Source organism: Hypomesus transpacificus, chromosome 20, assembly GCF_021917145.1.
Source record: "Hypomesus transpacificus isolate Combined female chromosome 20, fHypTra1, whole genome shotgun sequence".
NCBI lineage: Eukaryota > Metazoa > Chordata > Actinopteri > Osmeriformes > Osmeridae > Hypomesus > Hypomesus transpacificus.
In genome coordinates this window covers 1,091,538-1,119,143 of record NC_061079.1, presented here as the reverse complement: position 1 = coordinate 1,119,143, position 27,606 = coordinate 1,091,538, and the positions used below count along the sequence as shown (strand labels likewise).

The window sequence follows — 27,606 nt, the reverse complement described above, 5'->3', positions numbered from 1 at the left end:
GGCCTAGCAGCAGTTGAAAAGGCAACAAGCTTTCGGAACCAGAAACAAACTAATCCTTGTGTCACACTTCAACGGTGAAACAAGTCCATTTGTCGGATCTAACAAACCCCCCCGAATGATTGAGGTGAGGGAGGGAAAGGCTGTTCCGCCTTCATGAATTTGCCTCCAAATGAAGCTGAGTCAGTTTGTCGTGTCAGTGTGTTCAAGCACAAACAGATGAGATGACCTCTTAATCCTTCTGTGAATCTTTACATTTCAGAGAGAGAGAGAGAGAGAGAGAGAGAGAGAGAGAGAGAGAGAGAGAGAGAGAGAGAGAGAGAGAGAGAGAGAGAGAGAGAGAGACGTGCAGCAAAGGGACCTCAACATAAAAGGTACACACACTCATCAGGTGAGCTACCTGCACACCCACATCCAACCTTCCCCACTTCACTATCGCAGAGCCAATCACGGAGCAGGTTTGGATGACAGGCCACCAATCACAGACAGGGCCTGACACGGGTGAAGATAATCCACGCTCACCCCAATCTGACCTGTACAAAACACACCTCTCACAATGTCACCTCCTAGACTGACCTCTTCACGGGGGAAAAGGAGAAACTCCGAAGAGGACAAGCGCTGAATACCTTATTATACGCCATAAAATTGAGCAAAAATCCGGGCTGTAAAAGCAGACAGCACTGTAAATACTAATTTGCTGAACAGGCTGCAGATGATGTGGAACAAGACTTTCACCTACTCCTGCAATACATAATTCATACTATTGACTGTTGAGGCAATGCCACTTTCATGCACTGGGCTAGCAAAGTGTTGCCACTTTCACACACTGAAGAAGGCCAAAGATCCCAAACCGACTGTGCAGTTATGCCAGGCTCACGATAAAGCAGGGCGTGAAATGTCCGCATTGACACGCACACGCACACACACACACACGTGCACAAACACAAGAGCGCTGCCACACTTCATCCATGCATGTCAGCCACACAAACACACACACACACACAGTGCAAAGACGGTGGGAAACAAACACAGGAGCAGAAAGCAAAGTCACTCTCGCTAAAATCCTTCATAATCACACAGGGAGACAATCACAGGCTGTCTTACTACAGATCACACACAGGGCTCGCAATGTGACAGCCATTGTCTATGAAGAATTATTCATAGCCCAATGCACCCGTCCCACAGGGAACATTAAATATAAATTTATATGTGCTTCTCAATCTGACCCACTTTGATAAATCCCAGCACAGCTGCCACAAAGGGGCTTTTGGCTTCCAGTCGGTCCAGGAGGACTAGAGATCTAACACCCCTCCCCCCCCCTCCCCCCCTCCCCCTCCCCCCTCCCCCCTCCCCCCCTCCCCCCTGCCGGAGACTCCACCCAGAACACGAGGCCCTTCGTGGAGCGGCGTCAACAAAACATGCCGCCGACGCGCAGCCCCTTGAGAGCGCGCCACTACTGTGCTCCACGTCCGCCAGCAGGGACGTGGAGAACGTACGAGGTCCGATTTCCTCGATTTCCTCATCGAACAGAAATGTACCGTTTGACATATTCTATGCTCCGTTTGGAGCAGATGGCCGCAAATGGTGGATGGTTAGGACTTGGAATCAACGGGCACTGCAAACATTTGTTCTTCACTGTTGGGCAGCCAAAACACTAATTCTTTTTTAATATATCACATTAGAGGCTTGATAACGCAGTGTTTCCCCTACCATTAGAATAGGGGGCGCCCCGCCCCCCCCAACAGCACCCCCATTTTTTTATATATTTTTTTATAGCGCCAGATCACAAAATAAGTCATTTAAGGTTACCTTTCCTATAAAACAGGTCTATAGCTTGCTCTTTATTAAAACAGGTCTATAGCTTGCTCTTTTATTAAACAAACTAAATGGCCTTATATTATTTATCTTATTTACACGACGGCATGCCATTTCTGTCTCTACATGGTCGCCCCCCGCCGGGGGGGAAACGCTAACGTGACACATTAGCGGCTTGATAACGTGACACATTAGCCTTTGTTAGAGTGCAGGACCTGTGGGCTGAATCAGTCACTCAGAACAGATCCAAAGTTGCTGGATTCTTCAGCTGTTTGTTCATTTCAAAACTACAAAGATGGAGATAGAAGATGAGACGGACCGTCGGGAGAAATAAACAGCCTGATCGTTTCCTTTAAGAGAAAAGGAATACTATGGATACTGCCGATATGCCAGTGATCAGAAATCCATCAAAGAACATTTGACCTTACAGCTGTAACACACGTCGTCACAACACTGTCAATGGCACTTATTATGAAGCATGACACCGGGCCATGGAAGCCATCCCATCAATTTTCTTGTCAGCGACACAAAAGCTGCACTCAGAGAGCCTCTTTGCGGGCTGATTCCAGATTCATGAGCAGCCCTAAACACCGCTGCCCAGACACATGTCAATAACAGGAGGGGGTGCTTTCAACTCTGATTGCCACCATGGTTTCATCAAATACAAGTTTTGTCTGAGAGGAACTCGTTGAACATGGGTGCTGGCGTCGCACACTTTGATAAGGCAACGTTCGTCTCTTTCAGGATGTCGGCGAGAGTGAGGTTTAGCAACAGGGGGCTTTGTACTAACATCTGCAGAAGACAGACTGTCAAAACAAGTCTCCTTGAAGGGCAGATCCTGTCACTTTGTTCAGTCACGTTCTGATTTTGATGAGTGTCCACGATTGACTGGAAGAGAGAATTTGGATTGTTTTTTGTTTGGGTAGCCATCACCAAGGCAACCTACTGTCAACATTTTAAAGGTCATAGTAACTACCACAGACTACATAGCTACTGTGCACCTATATTAAGGGTTAGATTGTTGCAATGACTTCTTTTTAGGTCTGATATTACACATGTCATGTGGAGGAGGGTTGTGAGGGGTGGGTGGATGTTGTAAAGGCACAATTAAAGGTTGTCTGACCAAAACAAGACCAATGTTAGCATCCACTTGTAATAACTTGTATCACGAAACCATAACAGAGTACAACTAGGCCAACATAGCAGTTACTATGGACCTGTTTTGGCTTTAGCATGAGCATGGCTTTGTAGTTACATGATCGTTAGTGCAAACTTCATGTAAAGTGCCGCCCACATACTTTATAAGAGTGAGAAAGTTGTGTTAACTTGAAAAGAAGTATTCTCTGATCTATAATGAAACAACTTGACTAACAGCCTTGTGGAAGCGGTCTCAAACGGCCGACAGCAGCAGAGCCGCCCAGCGTTTTCCTCCGCTCGTGGTCAGCGCGGCGCTCACCCTGGTGACTGCTGCATGTCACATGAAACCATTACCCCTGTGGACCATCATTCAGCTCTAAAGGGAAGGCAAGGTTAATGGTATTTTGGTGGCTCCTTCGTTGCATAAACGCATTCAGACGCGGGGACTGCAGGGAGAGGATGACCATGCAACAACACCATAAACCACCCACCCGAGAGACAACTCACTAATTGAACAGCTCATTAAAGCAAAAATCTACTTAAATTATTAATTGTCCATGTCAGAGTTGTCCTTAGCGAGTCAGATTTAATTTCCTTCTGGAAGCTGCAGTGGCATTTTAAAGTTTGGCCTTATCCTTCTGGTTCGGTCCCTCAGGAGAAATGTTGAGATCACACACCTCTACGCTGTGGGTGTCTTCAATGTGAATGTCTGTGTCCTTCTCTCTCTCTCCTTCTCTCTCTCTCTCTCCTTCTCTCTCTCTCTCTCCTTCCCTCTCTCTGTCTCCTTCTCTCTCTCTCTCTCCTTCTCTCTCTCTGTCTCCTTCTCTCTCTCTGTCTCCTTCTCTCTCTCTCCTTCTCTCTCTCTCTCTCTCCTTCTCTCTTTCCTTCTCTCGTCCTATCTCTCCTTATCTCTCTCATTCTCTTTCTTTTTCTCCTTCTCTTTCACTCTCTCTCTTTTGTACTCTTTCTCCTTATCTTTCTCCCTCTCTTTCTCCTACTCTCTCATTATTTTTCTTCCTATCTCTCACTCTCATTTTCTCTCTCTCCCTCTCTCTCTCTCCCTCTCTCTCTCTCTCCCTCTCTCTCCCTCTCTCTCTCTCCCTCGTCAGTGCTTACTTTAAGAGCAGAGTCTTAAGACAGGCGGTTTGATGTTTAAAGCAAAAGGGCTTGAAAGCTTTCCGCCAACTGCCCCAAATCAGGAAGGTTCCCTTCAAAGAAAAACATCAATTGGCTTAGGAAAAAATATTCACACTGTATACATTTAAGGGCTTGCCTTTCCCCAAAGACGCAGGAAAACTCCCATGACTGGAAACAGTTTGTTTGTCCATACTTTGTGTGTTTTTTTTTCATTTTATTATGATATATGTTGAAGCTTTTGGTTGAGTATATAAAGGTGGTTATAGCATGGAAGTGAAAAGTGAATCAAAACTTACTTTAACTTAACTTAAGTTACTTTTTATGTGTGTGAATGCATGGTTTTGAGATGTGCTTTGAAATAATGCTAGGCATCAGTCAAAGTGATGAAAAATATTTGGTCTTAGATTCTTTTTTATGTTGGTAAGATTGCATAACTATCTATGGCTGCATGTCACTGTAGAAACCATAAAGGTTACCTTTGACGAAGAGTAACTGATGTACTGATTGTGATTGACACCTGTAAGCAACAGGAAATCCCATTTCTTCCACACCTTCCATTGGTGAAACATTCATTCCAGCACCCTTCTAGTATTTTACACAAAGTTCTGTGGAGAAAGTTCTGGTAGGAAGGGATTTCAGGTCATGCGAGGATCCCCATTTATCTGAGTCTTTTATGCTAAGCTGCCACTCTGAGAAACACAGTGAGAAGGCATAGAATGCAAAGTGTCTTTGAAAAAAGATTTCTTAAAATCCTTTTATATTTTTCTGTCTCTCTTGAATGTGGTTATGAGTCTACCTCCCTCGCTCAGTTTATAATGAATCAACTTGATGAGCTAGTGCCCGTTTTCAACAGTCAGCCAAACAACAACGATACGTTTCGGCAGGAGACTAAACTCATCTGTAAATAACTCAAATGTACCCTTAAAAACCCAATGATAGGCTTCCGGTTCTCTAAGATTGGCATTTACATACGAATCAGTTTGCAGTTAGCCTGGTTCTAACCACACTCTCTACATTTCATTTGTACAGAGAGTCTGGGATTGCTCCATTGACAAGCGTAAACTTCCTTGAAGGCGGGTACTGTGTTGAAGTTTAAAACTATTGGATCTGCCTAGAGCCACTCTGATCTGCCATAACCAATCACTAGCATTCACCTTAGCCAATTCATTCACCACTACTGTAACGGAGCTAGCTGCCGTAGCTGGAAAATCTAACTTTTCCCGAACCCTGTGGGGAGGAGGGCCACAACATCATGGCCACCAACAAAACTCAGCAAAGATTGTTCTTGCTCTGGATATTTGGCAGCGTTGCCACAACGGACCGAATAGCTTCGCTCGCATTTTTCCCCGCCACCATTACTGAACTACAACTCAAACAAGCGCACAACATCAACGTCATCGTTCTCAGCCACTCCCTCTGTTTGCTGATTGGACCTACAAAAATGTTTTTTCCAAAAACCGACTAATACACCGAAATCCCAGACCTAGTACAGAAGCAAAATGAAAATTGAGCGGAAGTACGTAGGAGGGCAGAGCCAGGCTACTTGGCAGTGCCGCCAGGGAGAACGTCCCTCCATGCTAGTCATGTGCCGTGCGGAGCAGACGCTAAAATGATAACATCTGCATCCACTCCCTCTTTTCACCGACACTGTGGCAAACGTGATTTATATTCTTCTACATCTCAAGAGCAGGAAACCAAGAGCGTTTGAGTCAGAAGTGCCTCGATGTCGGCTCAGAATAGGAGCGGGTCTCAGTTCTTGTTTGGCTCCGTGATTCGGCCGTGATTCGGCCTCCTCGAGGCTGGATAAACGCTTCCTCAGGAGAACAGCATGCGAGTGTGAGCGAGCGTGAGCGAGCGTGAGCGAGCGTTACACAAGCACAATTAGCAGACATCCCAACCTGCAGAGGCTCATTTCCAGGAGGTGGCTTCCTGAATTTGTGTTTGTCATCGAGTCTTATCAACTGGCTAGGCTACACCCTGTTGTGTCATACCCAGAGATACAGTAAAGATCATTGAGTGACCGTCGACGATGAGAACGGTGCTCTAATCGACCCCTAAAAGGATTTCTCTCTCCGGTTTCCTTGCTCTATTTTCCACAGAGCCCTTGTGTGTGGAGTACCCTGATGGCAGGGGGGCGAGAGGACGCGAGGACAGGGGGCGCAGGGCTAACCTGTCCCCTGGTCTGCTCTGTTTAGAAGCCATGTTAGCTCTATACCATCCTTAAGATGGTTGAAGTGGGTGAAAGAACTTCCATCACAGCAGGCTCGAGTTTCAACACCGACTCCTCTACAATCCCCAGGGACAAGGTGGTGCTGGAGGAGGGGAAGATGGAGGATGGAGGAGTGGAAACACGGAAGTAGAAGAAGATTATTCTAATCCAAATGACAGCAATGTCGAGCAAAGGGAATTAATGAGGGGGCCGTTTAGGAAATAATTCAGACTGTCCTTACACAAACACATTCTCTCTCTCTCTCTCTCTCTCTCTCTCTCTCTCTCTCTCTCTCTCTCTCTCTCTCTCTCTCTCTCTCTCTCTCTCTCTCTCTCTCTCCCCCCCCTCCTCTGTCTCCTCACTTCAATGAGTCTTGAAACAATTCAAATCTAAATTGCTTCTCTTAGCCCTGAACGCACCTGTAAGCTCTTTGGGGGTGGAAGTGTATGGAAGGAGGTCAAGGAGAACGAATCTCACGGCGGGAACGTTTTGGGATAATCCACGTTCTCCGCCGGGAGGGGTGGGGGGGGGGGGGGGGGGGGGGGGGGGGGGTGGCACGCCCCCACAACTCGTTTATTCTGCATCGACTCTTTTCAGTGCAGCTTCGGGTCATTTAATTAAAACCAACAGAGCTGTGACAGCCATCGAGGAGAGGCCGGTGATGGTGACTTGCTCCTGGCCAGGTGTCTCCCTCCTGGCACTCTTAGCCTTTGGTTTATACGGCGACTTAATTAGCATCCGATTAGACGACGCTCACAGGCCGTTTTGGAAAGTCCCTGGTTGACAGTCTTGTGCGAGGGGTCTGGTTTTTAGAGTATGTGTTTAAAGACGCCCGTTCACACTAGACACAGACGCAGTGAATGAGAAATTGGGGACTTGAGCATTTTGACACGTTTCTGAGGTACGCTTGTGTTTAGTACGGGGGCGTAGCCACGGGTAGGCTTGGGTAGGCACAGGCCTACCCTATTTGTTCTAAGGCCTACCCAAAAACTAAAATATCTCCGAAAAAGTATGCACCGGGTGCACATCGCAAAGTAAGTAAGTAAATAAATTAATAAAAGTATGCCTATCCATATTTTTCTAGGCCTACCCAAAAAGATTATTCTGGCTACGCCCCTGGTTTAGTATGACAACAAGGATGGTCCGATTATAGCTGAAGTTGTAACCTTGTTTCCACAGACAACATTATTAAAACATAACATTATTAACATTTAGTCCATAGCCTACGGAAAATACCTTTCTAGACCTTTAAAGTGGATTTGCCTGATTAGGTGAAAGGATACTTTAAATCTCCAGGTAGGCAGGAGGGCAGAGAACTTTGGCAAGCCGAGGAGAGACCTTACGAGGTTGGAGACAAGACATGAACCGAACTAAAGGATTAAAGTGAGTTAAGAGTAGAGATTAAAGTCAACAAGATGCAGTGGGCTTTATAATCAATTGAAAGCCCTGTTTAACCCTTAAATATCAGCCCTTTGTCCAGATTTTAGCAACACATTTTTACGCCTTCTTAATCAAAACAACTAAAAGAGTGTAGGTGTTCACGAGCGATTGTTATAGACAAGAACCCTTGACACTTTCAGCAAACAGAGCGTTGTTTGGTTAGGCACATCCCACTGCATGTTTGCTTTCCCGTTTCCCATCATGCGATATTCAACTGCCGGCGGATATTTATGTTGAAAGCTTAAAAAGTAGACTATTATACAGCGTTTTTCATTCCGTAAATGACAAACTCCAAATAAGACCTGTCATTACGATAAAAATATTCCCCCTTTCAAAGAACACAGGCCTTGTGTGATACCGAAGAATCGTAAGAAAAAAGAAAGAAAAGATCCTGAAGCATTAATCAAGAGCCTTAGCTGGGCAGGAAATTAAATAAGGAGACAAAGAAATGGGTGCCCTTTCGACCCCAGGATATTGAGAGACGACGCACTTGGACGGCGGAGTTTCATCAATTCATCATTGACACAAAGGTAATAGAGCTTCCGAGCCGACGGGTAAAGCTAACGATAGCCGACAACCTCCTTCCCTCGTAACACGGGAGGAACGGCAGGGGCTTAAGAGGAGGGATTATAAAAGGTGCAACTGTCTTTAATGAGTAATTAGAATCGCTCGGTGGAAGGACAGTCCCAACGGCCAGAAGACCGCGGGTAATTTGAGGATCCAGACAGGGAGACGACAGTAATTGTGTCCATCAGAACGATTCTCTGATTCTCTTTTTTTTTTTTTTCAACGAATCCCACGTAGGCAGGAAGCTGAACGGCTCTTGAGCAGGCGTGTTGACTGGCCTACTGTCGATAACCACGGATCACAGCTCTTTTGCCTGAAGTGCCCTCTACATTGACTGTGCTGCCATGCTCTGGATGGTTGTTCAGTAAGATTGGTATTTGAGTAGAGTTTCTATGTTTCTTGAAAATCTTGATTTAACTGACCATCTTTGAGAGGGCAATACCCTCCTTTTCACGTTAGAAAACTCCATGTAATAATAATACGTTCAACGCCTGGAACGAATGACCTGGAGCAGTTAAATGTATTTGATATGACAGTTATGCCCTTAGGTAGCTAGCATAGCTTGACTCAATATTTCATCATCTTCCATTATTTTCCAAGGCCGTTTGAAGCAACCTGGGCAAAACCGACGGCAACAACGTTTCTCCTTTGGGTTAAACAAGGAACATGCTAAAGTTTACATAATCGTTGCTGAGTCCTTATGGACACAAATCATTACCTCTCAGCCTTGTCGGCCCTTTCCACAAGGAGAGGAAGGTATTAAAAGGTATTGAAATCATTCATCAAATTGACTTATCCTGCCTAAAGGGAAAACTCTGAATGTATGATGCACAGTACAAAGTATGTGGGACTTTCATAACATTAGACAGAATACTCTAGATAGTTCCAGTGACACAGCAAGACTCCTTCTGAAGCTTCATTTACTCACAGCAGTACACTAATCCAAAATGATTTCCACCAGAGACATAAATAGCCTGTCAATATGATCTAACAACAAGTGCTTCTCTGAGGGCCAGATAAAAAAAAATGTTTCATGTTCACTCCAACGATTTTCTTGGAGAGAATGAGGAGTCGACATAAAAAGTCATACAGCGTAGATGCCCTATGAGATGATGCGTGTATTGTTGTCGTCTTGGAAACACATTTCAAGTCTTTGTGGCCACAGGATGCTGATGGGGAAATTAATAACTTTGAATTTTCAATCGAACTGAATTGGGAATTGAATCCTGGCATTTTTTAAGTATGTAAATAATATATTAAAACAAAACCATGGCCTATGCACATATGGCCACTTGATGGATGCTAATGATGTCTGTCTAATGAATCCACATATTAAACAAGTGGCATTATACTATATGTACATTTCTATATTCATGGTTTGATGATGGATGTTCGATGGTTGGAGAAGAAATGGTACTGTATGCATATCAATATAGATACTCGAAATATAGATAACTAGACATATAGATCTATAGTTCAAGTATCTATATGGATATGTAGGTGATACAGTTTCTTCTTCCTCTCTCCAACCATCTCCAGGAAGCCACCGTCATCATCGCGTGCACACGCTCGCTCAGAATGAGCCTGTGCTGAAGAGGTTAGGGCAGGCTAATGTTTACGATCTGTAATAATAACACTGGGAACTGGCACCATAATCACCTATGAACTGGGTTTAGCCCAGGCCTTATTGCAGTTATTACCGAGGTAATTCAAGCCACCACTGAGAATCGTTAGATTCATTTAAGCCTTTTGGGAAGATGCTGGGCTGTGACAATAGCAATCCATCTTTCTAAACAGTCCTAATCTGAACGGAGGATCCTAGCCAGCGATTGTGCCGTTGATGGATAGCACTCTGTTATTCTCTCTTCTCCTCTCTCCCCCCCCCCCCTCCTCTTCCTCCCTCTCTTTATTCACTTCGAATTCTGTCAGAAGACTTTCCATTATCGCACAGCCAGACTCCCTCCAAGCCGAGGAGAGGTTGTGGCCATGGGAGGTTTTCGGGGGGAGAAGCGATGACAAGCTCCGGGAGAAAGGCAGCCGAGTCGTGGTCACGTTGCCTTCTGTTGTTCCTCTGAGCTGAGCCGAGCTGGCTGCACTCCATCACATATTTTTGGGTGATTTATGCCCCCAAAAAAGCTGAGTATCTGAAGAATGTGCGGGAGGCAGCAAGGCAGCTGCTCTTGAAAGCGAGACACTTATTTCTGTTAGTCCTAAGTCATCTTATCTTACCTGAGGAACTGCCACGAGTCCACACACACACCCACACCCTCCCACACACACACACACACACACACACACACACACACTCACACACTTAATTAAGAAAATCATGTTAAAACAGCCGGTTAGTAAAAACAGCTGTCCTGCAACAAAAGCTGAAAACAAAGCTCCAGCCATTTGAATGGAATATGACATATAAACATGTAACCAAACCAATTCCATTGAGGAAAGGTCAAGTTTAGGTTATGAAACAGAAGGGTCAGTGTTGCCACCCAGGAGGAGGGCAAAACTCCACCCTTTCCTTGGCATCGCTCTGACAGAAACAACACGTCTGGGGTATGAACAAACAAGGGGAAAATAAGCTTAACTGAATTCAAGGTAAACAAATCCTGTCTCAGCTTGGATTAAAGCTAACATCACTGTTTTTTTGTGTGTTTTTCCCCTTCTGCTCCTTATTGCTCTGCAAAGCTAAATTAGTACCGATGTATTTAAATCAGGGAGAGAGATAAGGGATCCAGTCAAATATGGCCTTCCTCGCGGTTCACATGTCTGAAGCTCATCAAAGCTTGGGGTTCAGTCCCTCAAAGACCAAGTACAGAAGTGGCAGAAAGGATTATTTTAGATATAATTCCACAAACGTCCTGCATGAAAGGAGGGTGAATCCGTGACTATTTGATCAAGATAAGAAACAAGAAAGGTATTGTTTGTTAGCCAGAGCCAACCAGGCCCGAGGCCAGCTAAGGAGATGCATTGTGGAATAGCAATATCTCAAGAGCATTTATCATTTTTAATCAGCATTTCAAAGCTTGAAGGGTCGGAAGGTGGTTGCATTGCTTAAAGTCTAGGTCATAACAGGATGCTTCCCCCCCCGGTGTTGAAGCCTTTAAAAAAAACTTTATTAGTGGCTGATGGTAATCAGCAGGGTTTTTTGCAGGGAGTTTCCTTTGCTTATTCAAGTCCTCAAAAGGTAGAGAAAGTGTTTACTGAAACTGGCTGGGACAGGGCTGTCATTAAGGAATTACAGCAAGCATCAATGGCTGAGGAATTAATAAATAAACACTTTAAGCGCTAAAATAAACAGGCTTGCTAATCCATCAGCCAACATCTGAGCTCTCCTGTCATCTCTCACAGCATGCCACGCGTCCGCCGCTGTAATTAACTCATTTTGGGACGACATGACAGCAAACTTATGAAATGAAAAATGACAAACAAGACAAGAACAAGTGGAAGAAGTTGCTATGGAGATCTGAGACAATGTCAGTGCTCCAATCAGGAGTTGGCCAACCCTTCGCGGTTGCACCAGTTACAAAGTCTGTGTCCATGAAAAATAATCATGCTAGCAGATTTTTCTTGCTAGGTTGACTAACGAAGTGTGTTTTTTTCCCGCTGGGTAAATCCAGTTTCCAGCTTGGTAAGGCTTTCTCTCTAGGTAATGACTGAACTGCTCAACCTGAAACTTGATTGCAACAACCAAACAAACAAACAGGCCTTCCACTCCTTGGATAACCTCACACGTGGCAGTTCACAGACAAACCTTTTCCACGACAGACACCAAAATCTGGAGCAAAATATCCTCGCTGCGTTCATTTCGAGACGCCCGCTACGGCGCAATTAGGACGGAAGAACACCCCCATCAGATGCGACAGCCTCTCCACAACATGCAGATGTGAAGTCTGGTGTAATGAGTCTGGTGCAATCCACCCATTATCTCAAGTCTGTTTTCTCCTCTCCCTCTTTATCCCAGCATCACCGCACGCATAAGTGCCTCGCCCATCAATCATCTTTACACTCTGCCGGGGAAGATTCATTATACCTGGAGACGGTGGGAGATGAGAATCGCCATCTAGCAAATGAATGATGGGAACTGTAGGATGGGAAGGAAAGTAAATAGGGAATGTCTCTACAGGGTTTAGTGAACCCCAGGTTCAACATGGTGAATGGTCACTTGACAAGGACCAGAAGTGCCGTTGTAGTCGGAGACCGTGGGGAAAGGTAACCGTGGTAACTCGTGTATGTGGTTGACTGTATGTGATTTGGTTTTCTGTGCTATTTCAGCAGCATGCTATGTAGCCTGATAATTTGATATCATTTATATATTCCTGACAATGTGACTATCGCATGTCGGCATGTTGTTACAGGCAGGTTGTTAATGGATGATTGAGGTCATCATTCAAAACACGTTTTTCTTTTTTGGGGGGGGTGGGGGGGGGAGATTTTTCACTTCACTTGATTTTAATGCCAATTTTCAACCATTAGAAAATCCCAAATGGGAACACTGTATGATGAGAACCAGATGGTCTCACATGTTCATTAAAGAACATGTTCCCTTTGAGGGCATTTTCCGTTCTATCCAAAAAATGAGAGATGTTGGGATTTTCATAGAGATTTCTCTGTGAGCAATGAAAGATGTTTCTTCACAGAATCCTCCACTGTGAATGGATGTGGTATCTACAAAACAAAACACAAAATAATTGTGGTGGTGAGCTTACAAGATGAGTGTTTGGAGTGCAGTTAAGTACGTTGTTTTTGAGCATGAAAGAACTTTGAAGGCACTTTTTCAATACTGGATAGTGCACGGATATGTCTCGAATCGGCCTTGAAATGGGATACATCAATTGCCTGAGAGGAAATTACCACAGTGCTAAACTCTGAGGTCAAACGCAGGGGCCTGAGGGCCACTGGAAATGTGTGGTTCTTTGACTGGGAAGAGGATGGTGGTTACACAGACTCTGATAGAAGTCTAAATCTGGGAACCCAACCATCTGCCATGCTGGATTTTTCAGTCAGACTGGAAAATGTTTTTTGTGTCTTAATTATAGTAACGGAAGCAATACATGAGCTACAAAACCGAAGTCTTGTTTACTGGTCCACAAATTGACTAAATGAGATTGTGCTGCATATCTAACAGTCTGTCATGTAGGACACCTACATTTATATTAAAGGTGCCACTATGTTTTCTTTTTGACACATTCGATTTCATAAATTCACCTCTAGGCACAAATAAAAGTTGACAAATCGTGGGTTCGTAATGTTAATTCCGAAACCTTTACTCATAATTTGACATTTGCAACGCTGAGCTGGTAGACTGGAACATACCCTGGGTTCATTCCTGATTGACCCTTTTAGCCAGGTAATTAATAACGGCAGGCATTAGCTGGCATTAGCCGTAGCTGGGAGTCGATTGTGTTTCCAAGTCAATCACTCCACTGGCTCGAGTGCAGTGGGCTGTTGTCTCCAGAGGCCTGTGCTTGCACTAATGGGTCTAGCCCCTAGTTACAGAGTCACAATCCTATCAATAATAAAACAGGTCAGTCTGCATGAAAACCTTTTCTTTGAAGTTGATCCTTGGTGCACTATTTTTTCCAACAGTATTTCTCATTCGATTATACTGAACGTCCTCCACTGGCATTGACTAAAGATAATATCGGACCAGATTAGATATTTTTGATTTTAAGTCAGATTTTGTTGTGGTTATCTGTCCTGTTGATCTCTTAAAAACAGCAGACAACAAACGCCCACAATTTAAAATGAAGTCGGTCCGAACTTCGTAACTTCAATCTAAACATGACACAACCAATTCCTTTATTTTCCCAGGAGGTGAACAGTTCCACACAAAAGGCTACTCCACTAAAGGATCAAACCATTCCATGGTCCCTCCGATAATCCCCGCCTCACATCTCTTTGAAATGTGCGACAGCACTCCCCAACACAGGTAATATCTCTCCTTCCTTCACCCCGTGCCCCGCCTGAACGAGGGCAATCACACTTTCCGGCTGGAATCAGCATGCGTATCGCTCTTTGCGGAGGCAGAGAGGAGATCTGGATGAGCCTTTTGTGCTGTTGGTGAGACAAGGCATCACCACTATCAGACCCCACCGCCTCCAGACCCCAGACCCCCCTCCCGCAACACTGGAAGTCATTATGGAGACCCGGGGGGGGGGGGGGGGGGGGCTAATAGACTGACTGACGGATATGAACTTTAGAAAAACCTGGGTGTCGGACGGGTGGGGGGGGGGGGGCTCAGAAAGGAGGAAGGCAATAATGCAGTCTTTCTGTGAGGGGCAGAAACAATAGGTGGTTTGTTGTGTCTGATAGAGAGGACTGGGCAGCTACCAGTGACGGAGAACTTAGTCACTGTCAGATTCCACAGCACTCCTAGTATGAGGGAAGGGGGAAAGGATCGATCTAAAAAAAACATTTTAAAAGAAAGGCTTTTTTCTTTTCTTTCATCTTAATTTTCAATCAAGGAGCCAGAAGAGACTCTATTTGCACAGGATTTGCAGGGATTTCACAGTTTCTTATATCATACAAAATCTCCATGGAAATTACTTACAAACTGAGTCAAATTACATTAAAGGACCTCACGGATTGAATTCATCCCAAGACCAATTAGACCTAAAATGATTTTACCCCCAGAATCTGCTGCTGTTACAAATACATCACTGCTTTTGGCCCTCTTCACAGGAAGTGACAACATAGGGTGTGCTAAGTTATGAAACTAGGAAGTACTGCACCATTCTAACCTGGACTCTGCATCTGCATAGTCAAACATGGCAATGAATTGATAGGGAGGTGTGAGTATGGGTGTGTGTGTGTGTGTGTAGGGGGTGCGTATGTGTGTGTGGGGTGTGTGTATGTGTGTGTCCAGCTGTGAGCAGAAGTAGAGTCTAAGGGTGAACCCACAGAGCAAAGCTCCCTTCGACATCCTGGTGTGCGCTGGTTGTGGCACCGTGTTTGGTGACCAGACGTTCCCTCCCAACACCACCCTATGCTAATGGCGGGCGCTAACAGATGGGTAAGGGCCGTGTTGACGCCAAGCGAGCGCACAGAGCACACTAGGGGGATTTACGGCCCCTGGTCTCAGTCAGTAATGGCCCTCGTGTTTGACAGCTCTCTATTAACAGCTCGACAGAGTGCAGTTCGGCTGGGGTGCAGTCACTTTTGCTTGGCCATATAGTATCTGGTTGGAACGGGCTGGAACCGAAGGCTGACGTCCTGTCAATAGAACCTGCCGTGTGCTAATGGAAACAAGAAATAAGCAAGTCGGTCTTTAACTGGCAGCGAGCGGTGACCATTACTCTGAGGGAAGTAGGCTTTGTTTGCCTACAAAAAAACATTGCATCTTTTGTGCTCTTAAAAAAAAAAAACACCGTCAGTCACATTAAACGAATCGGAATTAGATTTCTTGTTATATTTCAGAGGGACTTTGCAAACTATTTGTGTCGAGTATAATTTCAAACTTGCTGGATAAAAAAAAAAAAAAAAAAAACGCAATCAAAGTTGTCAGCTGCCTCTGCCTGGGATGTGCTTTGGACTAATTGGAGAATGTGAAGAGAGGAAGTATGCATCAGAAAGTCTAATATCACCCACCCTAGCCCCGAATGGCGGTACGAAGATGAAAACAGACTAGGCAGCTCACGCTCTGACAGAAGCCTAGAGCACAGGTGAACACAGCACTGCTTAGAGAGATAGCCACACCCTTCAGTCGTGTTTGAGGAAAATATTAAGCTTTCCTAGTCATTTTCCACAACATCAGATTGCCTCTTCTCTTTCAGCTGGGTCAACACTGGAAGAAGGACAACAGCGTGCCACACAGTTCAGTATCATTATGAAAATGTATTCATAAGGGGCAGGAAGTGGTCATTAGTCCCACAGGAAGTGAGCTTGGCAGGGGGGCTCAAAAGAATGAGTAATTAGAATGGTTAATAACAGACTTTGGCCACTGCAGAAAACCTTGGATGTGAAGAGACCGAAAATTACATTCTGATCCTGTCTAGACATCTCACAGGAAAAGCCAAAAGGGGTTCAGGGCTTCTAGAGATTTCCATCATCTTTTTGGGGGGTATTAAAATCAAACAAATAGAAACTCAAACCAAAAAAGGATGTCATGAAATCGAATGGTGGAAAATTAGATCTTGGCTGGTTTGATTGTATTCATGTACAATGCTGTTCAGCAGATACTGAAAATCACTCTTCTTTTCTCTCCCCATTGAAGAAAACAAATGTGAATCCTAATGGTGGGTAAGAGTATTGAATAACAAAACAAGGATCACAGCGAGCGTTCATGTTTCGGTGTGGGTCCAGTTACAAACTGAGGAAGGATTTCTCATCCTTAGTGCAGCAGATGGATAATTCACTTCTTTCTTTCATGTACGAAAAGATTGTGTCCTTCGGGCTAAACTCAGCAAATAATGATGAAAACAAGTTGTTAAACTTCCAGCAGTAAATCTGCAGCTTATGTGATAGTGCTGAGTGATAAAGCTTGCAACATTTATCAGGTTTATGCCTAAACTGAAACTGCAGGCTACTGCAACCTTTTTATCGAAGGTCATGTAGTAGAACACTACTGCATGAATCCTGATAACTTTGTTTTACAGGGATAAATTAATGGAATAAAAATGTAGGCCTTAGTAAGATGTGTTGTTCAGGAGACAGAGATCCGTTGCCTGTAAAAGAGTCCGCTGCCAACCTGTGACAGTTTGAGGTCTTCCGTCGTACTTAGCCACAGAATTCCCATCGCAGACCATGTCAATATTGCCGCCAAGGGTGTCTGAAATGTACGGTATAGTTTGCTCGATTTGCCATCCATGTGCTATAAATATGAACAGTGTGAGACAAATGCCTCTTTGGGGGAAAGAGTCCAGTCTATCTATCAGCATAGGAGGTCCAACCGGGAGAGAGAGGGACGGGGGGGAAGAGAGAGAGAAAGAGAGAGAGAGAGAGAGGGGGAGAGAGAGAAAGAGAGAGAGAGAGGGGGGGGAGAGAGAGAGAGTGGGAGAGAGGGGGAGAGAGAGAGAGTGGGAGAGAGGGGGAGAGAGAAAGAGAGAGAGAGGGGGGGGGGGGGGAGAGAGTGAACGACATTTCAAGAAAATAAATGGAAGTCCAGGATAAAACAGGGTCGTACCGTGAGGTCAGACGGCAACACAACTTTCCCCACGGCTGAAGAGCAGTACTAAAAATAGGTTACCTAGGAAACATCCCAGACATTATGGGATTACAGTAACATATTGCATGACACAACGGTGCAGATTGTCAACATTACAAAAGAAGACAAATCGCTTATTTAGACAAGCATTTCAGAAGGGCTGGGAGCTGAATGGGTGAGAGTGGACGTGGTTTTCAATCTGAAGCAGTAAATGATGGATGACGTGATCCCATCTCGTTATGTTAATGCTCAACTCAGCTGAGAGCTGGGTTTTTGACAGTTGTTAATTAGACAAAAAGTTGGTGGCGGTCATAGTCTCTAAACGAAGTGAGTGTGTTGAGGATTTGTAAAGCTAAATTAAAACAGGACCCCATCTCAAAGCTCCACTTACTTCTTAAACACCCTGGCGAAGCAGAAAAGCTACAACTGACAGTTAACAACTCACGGCCTACATTTCTCATAATTGTTAAATCACAGCGTTTTCTAATCAAGAACGATCACACCTTGTTAAAAAGCAGCCTACTTTGATTGCACTCACAAATACCCTGATTGTGGGATTTCAGTTCATTACAGAGCATTTACACCAAGGGTGTGCCTAACATGACAAACATGCATCCAACTCTCCACTAAGAGAGACATGCTCACGATAAACAGCTCCCTGATAAGACACCTGGGGGGGGTGCGTTTCAGGCCTGCATTTCAACGTGCACTTCCCTGTGTTTCAACGTGCACTTCCCTGCATTTCAACGTGCACTTCCCTGTGTTTCAACGTGCACTTCCCTGCATTTCAACGTGCACTTCCCTGTGTTTCAACGTGCACTTCCCTGCATTTCAACGTGCACTTCCCTGTGTTTCCGTGGGAACTGAGCCGAGGATTGACAGTCATCGTCTGTCGATTAATCACACTTTGGCTACTGAGTTTTGTGGTCGGTGGGGATTGTGTTAGAAGTTGTTTTCTAACACAGTTGTCTCTCTCTCTCTCTAATAGAGTATATTTAAAACAGTATAAAATAAAATATAGTTCAGCCGACCGTAACTTCTGGCTCTGGAAAATGACCACGCTATGAGGAAAAACCATTTGAGTTGTTGTGAGGACTGAATAATGAATGACCTCAGATGAGGAACACGTCTCAGTCTTCTAACCGCTGTATTCCCTACCATCGTTTTAAGATAAGGAATTTCTTTTCCACGGTTTAAAATTATCACAAGGCTGTGAATGAAACCATATTGTCGCCACGATTTGTTACTCTACCAGATGTGCTTCTTGGCGTTCGACTGATTTCACCACGGGCTGGAAACAGGAAGAGGGAGAGACATAGAAAGGGAATGAAAACTGTCCACTGGCACAGGAAGTGCGGCACAGCCAACATTCAAAGCTAGCCTTTGATATCGAACACCTGAACCCTGTCCCTCGGACAGCCTGCTCCCTTCCTCCCCTAACGAGACGGGCCGGTTTGCTCTCAAATCACACATGCAGTCCCACTCGAGAGACCAGAAAACCTTTTAGCCACGAAACAAATTCTAATTTCCCATCCGAAGAGCAGGCGAGCGCTGAGGGGGAAAGATGCAAAGCGGAGCACACCTTGACTGAGGAGGGGGGGGAGATAATGTCACAGGTGGCGCCAACAGCAGGGGACACGCGAACCTCCCCCCCCCCCGCCTCCCCCTGCCCCAGAGGAGAAGCAGCAGAGGGAGGAGACAGGAGAGAGGGCAATATGGCGAGTTTATTTTCACCTGGCCTCACAGTTTGACCTCCGGCCATGTGTCGACCCCTCCAGAAGAGCTTGAAAATAATTAAGGTGCAAAGATTCTTGCAGCACTGCAGGAAGGTGTGAAGACTGTGTTCAGAAGGACATTATGCATGTTGCTGGCATAGTAATGCAGTAAACTCTGAACAGGCTGGCTCCCTAGTGAAATCTGTTAGTCTGTGTCAGGATGCCTCTAGTCTACTTACAAATACATACAGTGTGTGTGTGTGTGTGTGTGTGTTGTACTGTAAACTGTTTGCAAAATGCATGTTGTTCTTCCTCTCAGATGTGGAGCTGAACCGTGGTGGATGCCTCTAGCCAGGAGGCCCAGAGTCTGGGTAGGCCGAGCCCGGAGACGAGAGGGAGGCGAGAGGGAGGCAAGGAAGAGGAGGAGGAACGAAGGGGGGCGGGGGGGGCTGAAGGAAAAGACAGGACAAAGAGGGAAATTAAAGAGCGAGAGGATGACATGAAATGAGAAAAGGGAAAAGAAACAAGAGGAAAAAAGGTGGGGAGACGATTGAAAAGATCGCAAAAGGAGATTTCAAAAAGGAGGATGGAGGAGGAGAGAAGGAGGGAGGGAGGGTGGAGGAAGAGAGAAGGAGGGAGGGAGGGTGGAGGAGGAAAGAAGGAGGGAGGGAGGGTGGAGGAAGAGAGAAGGAGGGAGGGAGGATGGAGGTAGAGAGGACGAGGGAGGGACACAGACAGAAACTTCCCGCTGACCCTCTTCCTACACACACGCCCTCCGCGCCCCCTCCCTCCCCCCTCCCTCCCCCTGTTCCCCCCTGAGTGACCAGGTGGCGCGGGCGACCAGGGGAGGGGCGTAGACTGCCCTCCCGTCCCTCGCCATCCTGTCCTCTGTGCCCTCGCTGCTCCCGGGCAGCGTGGAACCGCCTGGCAGGACACCGAGCGGCCGGCAGGACTCACCAAGGAGGAACGCAGGAAAACGCAACAAGAAAAAACCTGCTAATAGCCACTGTCACGGAGTGCCGCTGAAACGGATGGTATTTTTAAAGCAATTATTTTTTCCTAAGAATTACCATCTGTGGGGCAAAATAAATGTGTACTTCCAAGTCACGATAATGAATGTTCCGGGGTGATGTGAAATTTAGATACCGTATATGTAACTGTTTGCCAAGCAGTCAGAAACAACTAATTTCATTCAATGAGTGGGCGTCACAGCAAACTTCAGCAACTATACATTTCTACACAATGTATATTGAAAACTTATAGTATGACAAACCAGCAGTACAGATGATATTCCATTCTCCCAATTTGCACAGCAATTTATATGGTTGATGCACTTGGCAACTGATGCTGTAGCCAATTAGCTGTAAAAAGGGACAATGTTCTTCCCAACAATGTCGGTAAAGTTGCCTGCAAATTGAGCCGACCGAGGAAGGCAGTCGTGAGGATTTTGGTGTTTGATTGAGCATTACCTGTAAGTCTGTAATGAATACAGACAGACTTCTCTCTTCTATTGGTTACTCTCTTTTTCAGCCAAGGTTATAAAAAATGTACAAGACGCAAGAAGCAACCAGAGAGAAGCATCTTTGTGTCTCCGTGCACCTCAGTTTGCAGCAGGCAAGGTCTTTGCAACCTTTTGCATTCCTGTTGAAATAGAATAGAGGGGTACTTTATTGAGCCCTGGGGAGAAATCGCACAACAGCTAAAGGTCGTAAGTCATTTAAAGCCTTGTTAATGCATTCCATCTCAAGCCCACAAACTTTCAACCACTGACAGTACACATACTCTACATCAAGGGTCTCCTTTCTCCTACACTTCACCATTCCATGACTTCAGAGCCTAAGCCGGTATTTTAAACAGTCAGGAGTACATTTAGTACTTTCTGAAATGCTATATAAAAAAAGATTTTAAGCGAAATATCCGGAGAAATCAGTTGACTGGTTCACAATGACTCCCAAAAGAAGTGAGCTATGGGGGCATCCCGGTAGCTCACCAAGTGTGAATTGGCTAAGGCCTTACCGCAGCGACCTGGGTTCAAATCCTGCTTTTGTCAATTTGTAAATGTCTTCCCTTCTTTCTCTCTCTCCCTGCCTTTCCTGTCACACATCACTTAAAATAAAATAAATAATAAATCAAATAAATAAAGAGGTGGAATTGATTGTAGCACAAAAACGCTGGGGACCTCTCCTGAGTCTGTATGCGTCAGGTCAGGGCCGCTCTGAGAGCATGGCGTCCCCATGAATCTGCCTTGTCTTTCCATGAGTGCAGCGCTTACGGTAGAGAGGGGCTGCAGTGTTCGAGGGAACAAGCGGGAGGATGCAGGGTCAGCTGTACACAAACCTCACAAAGAACCATTCACATTCTCTCTACAATAACTGAGTAATGTACTTTTTGTCATTGGCAGCCTTTGAGAATACGTCTTATACCACAATAGAACGAACACCATCCCACACTCTGGCATTGACCAACCCACAATGTGGGCAGCCATTGTTGTCGGGAAAAGAAGGTAAAGAAAGTAAAATAGTTCAATTGAGGAGGCTGCCAATAATGTGACGCTCTCAAAAAACAACAAGAGTAGAGTTGGAGTCCCTGGCAAATTTTTGCCTTCAGAAATCTTTGCAAATTTTTCTCTCCCTTGCCCACTCAATTCTTAAAAGTCCCAACATGAAAAACTTTTAACTCAACCTGTATGAATATATGAATGGAAGGGCTGTAAAAGAAGTTAAGTAGATCGGACTGTTCCGGCTACGCCTGCCGATCTGAGTTCATAAGCAAAAGAAACAAAAAAAATAATACAATTGCCGTTGCAGCCCAGTTGCATCAGTTGAGGGCCTGGACCACAGAACATTGCTCACAAATGCATCACCCCCAAAGCCAGGCAGAGCTTCAAACACCACAACTAAACAATGTTCTGTGAAGTGATTGATCTTCACGGCACACTTTTCTTTTTAAAACTGGCGAACTTTGTAATACAGGAGATACCGAATTAGTGTCTTCTCCTTACCATCTGCCACTTTCCTCCCTGCCTCGGCAACACTGACTTAGCTGGACAAAAAAAAACATTTCAATGGATTAATCTGTTCCTCCTGGAGGTGAATGATAAAGGTACTTTGTAGCAGCCTCAGCTAGAAGGGAGAGAGAAGGATGGATACTTGAGAGGAGGCAAACTGTGCATCAGACCCATTCTGATGATAATTAGCTTAATTGTTTATTGTCCTCTCAAGGTCAGGGTTTCTGAGGCTTTATGAAAACTTGAAGCACTTTGAAGCTACACTCAGCTATCAAAAGAGATACAAGGCTTGGCTTTTCAGACACCAGTCCTGAAGACGACTGAAACCCATGTTTAACTTGAGATTGGAGATTTAATCAGTTCTCAAAAAAAGAAAAAGAAAATGGCTTTTTAGATGTTTGAAGGTTGTTCAAATGAAATGTAGCCATCGCTTCTTTAAATCTAAGGTTAAATAGAGAAAAGGTATTTAGAACAGCTTGTCTTCTAACTACAAGCGACTTTACTTTGCCTTTTAGGGTCTGGGTTAGTAAACCTTTAATTCATTACTGTGCCTTTTACTATAATAGTACCAGGCAGGAAAGGAAAGACAGATTTACATGCCACTTTATACTCAAACAACTAACACATCACGCCTTGTCCGTGATAAAATGTGTGAACTTGTGACATGAATCAAAACGTTCCTCCAGGTGTACATCTATCATCCCCTATAAAAACCCAGTGTAGTTCCCCACTATCACCCTCGACTATCCTCAAACACCTTCACAGTGAAAGTCTGTTCTCTCCTCCACATCACTCACTCCCTCACTCCCCTTCCCGATCTCAACCTCCCAAACGGTCTTCCAGTCAGAACGCCGGACAAATTTTAGATTTCCCAATAAATATTTCATAGCTAAAGAGTTAAGGAACGTTAAAGCGGTCTATGCGAGTTCACGGCCCCAACGGTTCCTTTTCCGGAGCGATTTGCAAGGCGGATTTATTTCCTCCGGTGGTGGAGGTGAGATGAGAAAAGGTATTTTTAAACATGGCTACCTTACCTCCGATGAATGACCCCCCTCTCTTGTATCTACAGGATGTGAGCAGAGAGGTGCACATTTGGGGTGGAAATAATTAACCCGAACATCACTTACCTAAAAGAGAGAAAAGGAGAGGGAGAAAGAGGAAGATAAGTACATTTATATGATCTACGATAAATTTCCCATCACAATAATCCACATGGTTTACCTTCTGAACCTTCTTAGCTTCCCTTTTGAACCCCTCAAAAAACAAATATCGTGTGTCTTAAATGAGTCAGCATATGGTGGCCATTTGCTAACAGGGACATAGGGACAGCTTGCTTACACTTTGTGGGTAATTTCCGTCATTTCCACTTAAGAGGCAAAGCCAGTTTGAAGAGCTACTGTTAAATTAAAACTAAAAACCTGGTGTTTCCCCTTCCAGAGTGGTCATGGGTCGTTAGCAACCTGGAGAGACATCTGGGGTGGGCCGGTAAACAACCATCGGCCCACCGTCAAATCCCCTGGCGAACTGGGATGATCGTTGGCACTGTTACAGGCTGAGCAAACAAATGTGTGTTCGAGAGTGTGTGTGACTGTGACTGTGTGTGTGTCTGTGTGTGTCTGTGTGCGCTGCTGTGAAGTTGAATCTTGATGTGAAAATAGAGCAAACTGTCTCCTGCTGGAGCACGTCTGCCAGGGTTCCTCGGCTCTCGGGCGAACACGCCCTCGCCCCTACCTGCCCGGGTATAGATCCCACTGAAGAAGTCAACTGAAAGTAATTGGTCAGTGCATGCTGCTACTCGATAGTATTATAGCAGAAATGCCAATGACTGCTCGGGCCTAAAGCTAAGTTAAGATTTGAAAAATCGACCTCCCTGTTGTCACTTCTCTTCAACACAGCCACCTTGTTAGGAAGGAACAGAGGCATGAGGTATTATGTAAGTAACAACAAACTCATCGCAAGCCATGATATCACAATCGCTCTGCTTTCTAAACATTCCTTTAAGCACATTCATACATGTCTGTACCTCACCACACAATTACCCTCAAACTGTAGCATGAGGTTAACCAGTGCTGCCGAAACCTCATTCTCCGTTTTTTGATAGTTTTACTGTTGCGGGCCACTGAGATTTTCAGGGTGATAATAACCTTCCTTGAGCATTAAATAGAGTTTTCTCCAAATGTTCTCCATAGATTGAGACTGTGTACTCTAAGCCTAGACAGTCCAAAAACAAGGGAGGGCTTCGCTTTCCGTATACCCACAACCTCTCTGGGGTTTGTGCTAAAAGCCTGGGTATTTTTCGGGGCACGATTAGGATACAGTATATACTTTAACCCTGAATAAGACAGATCAGACTGTGCCCTGTAAAACACAGGGAAATCACAATTCAAGGCAGCTTTTCGGAATATCTTTCCAGAGGTAAAAACGCTGAATCGGTATCCAGCCCTTGATTCTTCGCAGTAAAGAAAATCTTAGATTGTATGGAAATGTTGATCTTTAAAGAGAATAACCTAATTAAATTACTCATTTATTCCCATGTCTTTTCAACCTGTTTATAAAATATTTAAATGAATTGCTAACACTGTTTTTTGAATACATTATTCGTAATAAGACAATCATATCACACTGCAAGTGACCCACTGAAAAAGCAAACATTCACAGCATCTGAATCAGCTTATCAACCACAGCAGGCGGTTAGGGTTAGCTTGTGGTAAATCTACGCGACCCGCAAGGAGTCAGGAAACCAGGTGACTTGTGTCGTTACTCAGACTGTACGGGTCTGTCACACTTTGTCAAACTGTGGTCTGTTTTTTCTTTCCTTCCTCAGCCCTGCCAAGAAGCACCCAGGCAGGCTTGAGCACTTGGATGAGCATCTGCCCCCAGGACTCGTCAGCGAAACGCCGCTCTCTCACCTGCACACGGCTCCTTCCTCTCCCAAGCTGGGCTGAGGCAAAGACAAGCTGATGAGGAGGCAATGACAGCTGCTATGACATGTCTTATCAGACATCAGGCCGCTACAGGTAACCGTTAGTCAAGTCCCTACAAGCAAAAGAAATTCACAAAAAATGCAGCCTTTACACTCTTACACAAGCAGTTCTGTCTGAATGAGAGGGGTCGATATTGCCTGAGCTGGCTCTGAACTTGCGAAATGCAAATACACAAGCCAGCCTTCTGGCTGTCTCTGTTACGAAGCCATGTTAGAGAGAGAGAGAGGGAGAGGCTCTCCAATTCAGAGAACTAGATCATGCTTGGGGGTACAGGCAGTGGGCGAGGGCGTCCCTTTCTGTTTGCCAGCTTGCGTTTTGTGACAACCTGCTGTTTCCGGCCGCCTGTGCGCATGTGGCATCCCATCTCTGACAATCAGCCCCGCCAGCCATCACGATGTCAAGTGTTTCATTTCAAGTCCGTCTGACATCTCCTGATCCAATCTGTACCCCTCAGATACACGGCGAGCTGGGCTTCAAGGAGCCGCCATGGGGGAAGAGCCGTGTGCATGCACATCCAGCATCCACACAGGAGACGAGGCAGAGGGATGGCACGAATGATCACGGCAGGTGAGGAGGGGGTGAGGAGGGGTGAGGAGGGGGGTGAGGAGAGGGTGAGGAGAGGGATTAGAAGGGGGTAAGGAGAGGGGTGAGGAGAGGGGTGAGGAGGGGGGTGAGGAGAGGGTGAGGAGAGGGATTAGAAGGGGGTAAGGAGAGGGGTGAGGAGAGGGGTGAGGAGGGGGTGAGGAGAGGGTGAGGAGAGGGTGAGGAGAGGGGTGAGGAGAGGGGTGAGGAGAGGGGTGAGGAAAGGGGTGAGGAGAGGGGTGAAGAGAGGGTGAGGAGAGGGGTGAGGAGAGGGGTGAGGAGAGGGTGAGGAGAGGGATTAGAAGGGGGTAAGGAGGGGGGTGAGGAGGGGGTGAGGAGAGGGGTGAGGAGAGGGTGAGGAGAGGGATTAGAAGGGGGTGAGGAGAGGGGTGAGGAGGGGGTGAGGAGAGGGGTGAGGGGGGGTGAGGAGAGGGATTAGAAGGGGGTGAGGAGAGGGTGAGGAGAGGGTGAGGAGAGGGGTGAGGAGGGGGTGAGGAGAGGGATCAGGAGGGGGTGAGGGGATATCTAAATGACTTCTCTAGAGAGAAGAGTGAGTTACAGCGTCGCTAGCCTGAAACTCGTGCTTCCACCCTCGCCCACCCGTTGCTGGTGAGCTGTGGGGTGTTGGCCGACAGAGGCGTGCTGAACAGATGGGGGGTAGGCCCTCACTAAGGTACGTATGTGCTTCCCCCCTCGCCTGGCTACGAACGCCGACAGATTGCCGTCCACCATATCCCAGAGGCAGCCTCCTAGGTAAAGAGGCAGCTCTGGAGGAGAGGCAGCCTCCTAGGTAAAGAGGCAGCTCTGGAGGAGAGGCAGCCTCCTAGGTAAAGAGGCAGCTCTGGAGGAGAGGCAGCCTCCTCGGTAAAGAGGCAGCTCTGGAGGAGAGGCAGCCTCTGTGTTAAAGAGAGTCAGCTCTGGAGCTGCCTCTCTCCTTGCAGCTCTGAGGTCCTCCTCCCAGAGAAAGCAACACACTCAGCAAGCGTGCACTGTGGTGAAATAAAGATTGTAAAAGCTTTACCTTTTTAACAGAAAAAAACAAAACAAAGGATATAAAAATACACATTCCCTTTGATTTAACGCCATCATGACATCATAAAACGATAACCTGACTTCAGACTGGTGTCAGGAGGCGGCTGAGGTGAGGCGGGGCAGCGGCAGGCAGGAAGGCAGGAAGGCAGGGTCACAGAGGGTTCCAGAAGCACTCTGGGAGCCTCACGGCCCTCCAACACCGTAGCTCATAAACCCTTCAGCTCGGGATAAAACGCTCTGATTAATAGCAGGTGCACATTAACACCGAGAGAGGGCCCAGGGACCAGCTGTGTGGCTAAAACCCCGGCCGCAGTTGAGGTCAGCTGGGGACAGGGGTCGAGACGCAGACAGCTGGAGCTGAGATGGATATCAGAGAAGAAGAAGAAGGAAAAAAAGTCTTAATCGGACGCTCACATTCAAAACTTAACCGACGATGCCACTTGACGATATAGGGCACAAGAAGAGGTTTCTGTCCTACTGTAATAACTGTTGTAGCTGGGGTTAGCTGTGGAAATTATTTAGGCATGAGCAGTTATACCACCATTAAATTTCATGGGCTCAATTATCTCCAAGGATCATTTCTTGTACTTACACAGCTTGAACCTGGGCAGATATACATGAAGAGTCATTACCCTGGCAGCCAAATGTGCTGGTGTGTAGTTAGCGAAGATGTCATGTTCTCTACGCTAGCATGCTGCTGTCATTTCCATAGAGTCAGACAGTCGACTTCACCTTTGGAACACGAGGACATCAACAGCAGAAGCGATTAAGTCAAATGTGCGAGCAAATCGCGCTAATGACTGTATCTTCAAAAAAGGTAATTCCCGGCTTGAGATTCT

At 45.8% G+C, this 27,606-nt stretch overlaps 1 long non-coding RNA gene across 1 annotated transcript; it reads left to right on the top strand.

Annotated features, from left to right (window-relative positions):
• Positions 1–23,795: 23,795 nt before the first annotated feature.
• Positions 23,796–25,712, top strand: LOC124482704. Its single transcript, XR_006957760.1, has 3 exons — positions 23,796–24,102; positions 24,994–25,186; positions 25,608–25,712. It is a non-coding gene; the product is annotated as an uncharacterized LOC124482704 (long non-coding RNA).
• The last annotated feature ends 1,894 nt before the right edge of the window (positions 25,713–27,606 follow it).